Below are 1875 nucleotides of genomic sequence, written 5' to 3'. Positions count from 1 at the left end.
CTTAGAAATATCAAGATGCCACTGTTGGTCATTGTGACATAACTCAGGATTTAATTTTCGGCCTATTTCCTTTTCAGTCCTTCTGTCCCACTCCACAATCCCCATTCAGCTCTTTTTCCTAGTGATAAAACTGTTCTGTGCCGGCTATGGCCATTTTTCTCTGTCGTTGATTTTAAGTGAAAACTGTCACTTTAATTTTCTAGGAGATCTGTGCGCATGTGTAGCAGAACCTGGGGGGGGGGCGGTATGGGGGGGTATCCCTCGCTAAAACACCCCCTCTAGTCACCAGAATGCAAGTATGCAGACAGGAGAGACCAATGAACAGACGTCAAAAAAAAAAAAAAAAGAATGTCCACACCTTTATCTCCTTGGTTTTGTCAGGTGTCCATGGCTGCTCTGATTCTTCCCCTGCTCAGTCTTCTTGCCCAAGATGGCAGCTCTGGGAGTAGCTGAGCATCTTGAATTAGAAAACACTGAATTTCTTGCTTCTGCTACAAATTCCCCTAGCTGTAAGCCTTCCAACCTTCTAAATATTCCTTTATGTGTGGTTCAGAATTCTGGGACCATCCCCTGAGCCTGCTTGTTCTGGTATTCTGTGTTTTTGTTGATGGAGCTCCTCATTGCACTTCCATCCGATCCACCATCTTGTTTGTTCTCCTCAATATTAACTTTCATCAAATGGCATTTCTCTGTCTATGAGATGATCATAGGATTTTTCTTTTTTGTCTGTTAATGTGTACATGAACCAATTTTCTAGGGTTTAACTGAATTTCCTGTGATAAACCCAGTTTGGTATTGATACATTGCTGTTTTTCTTCCATTACTTAATTTGGTTTGCTATTATTTTGTTTTGAAGTCCTGGTGTAGTGCTACAAGTTAATGCACTGGACAGCAAGGTTGGTTTGAACCGCAAGGTGGGCAGTTCAAGCTCATTAGTTACTCCTTGGAAACTCTGGACAGGGTCACCATGAGTCTGAATAGACTCAACAGCACTTAACAGCAACAATATTTGGTTTCAGATGTTTGCATATGTGCTCTTGACTGAAATTGGCCTGCAATTTTACATTTTTGTCCTGACATTGTCATATATTACTTGTTGTTTATTACCGTCCAGTTGATTCCACTTATGGCAACTGTCATGGCGACCCTGTATAAGGTTGCTGAGACTTTTAAAACCTTTACAGGAGCAGAAAGCCTTATCTTTCTCCCGTGAAGTGCCTGATGAGCTCCAGTGGCTGACCTTGTGGTTCACTGTCCAGTCCTTATCCTATGGAGCTACCATGCTCCCAAGGAGGATCTTGTTGTGGTTAACTGCCATTGAGTTGGTTCTGACTCACAGCGACCTTGTGGAGGTTTCCAAGGAATGACTAATGAGTTTGAACCACTGACCTTATGGTTAGTAGTACGCTACTGATCCTATAGCAGCACACCAGGACCTCAGGACACTTTGAATTCCAAGACCTCTGCACCCAGCTTTTTTAGGAAGGGTGTGGTGGGGCTGAAGGGTAAGGAGTGGGCAGGAAGAGGTTTCTTCCCAACCTTATATTATGATTTATTGATCCTTCTTGGAATGCATTAGACTTTTTGAATCTAAAAATATATGTCTTTTCTGAATTCTGGAAGATTCTCAGTCATTATTTTTCAAATATTGCCTTTGCCATATTCTTTGGTTTTTCTGCTTTTCAAATTATATCCACATTAGACCTTCTTGCTCTATCCCCTATGTCTTGTCACATCTCTTCCATGTTTTCTATTTTTTTTTTTTTATCTCTTTACTACATTTTGTATAATTTCTTCTGCCTTCCAGTTATTGATTTGCTCTTCAACTTTAAAACTCATCCTTTGAGTTTTTAATCTGGTATTATATATATACAT

This window comes from Chrysochloris asiatica, unplaced genomic scaffold (assembly GCF_000296735.1).
Source record: "Chrysochloris asiatica unplaced genomic scaffold, ChrAsi1.0 scaffold00291, whole genome shotgun sequence".
Taxonomy (NCBI): domain Eukaryota; kingdom Metazoa; phylum Chordata; class Mammalia; order Afrosoricida; family Chrysochloridae; genus Chrysochloris; species Chrysochloris asiatica.
Note: the sequence above shows the minus strand (reverse complement) of the source record.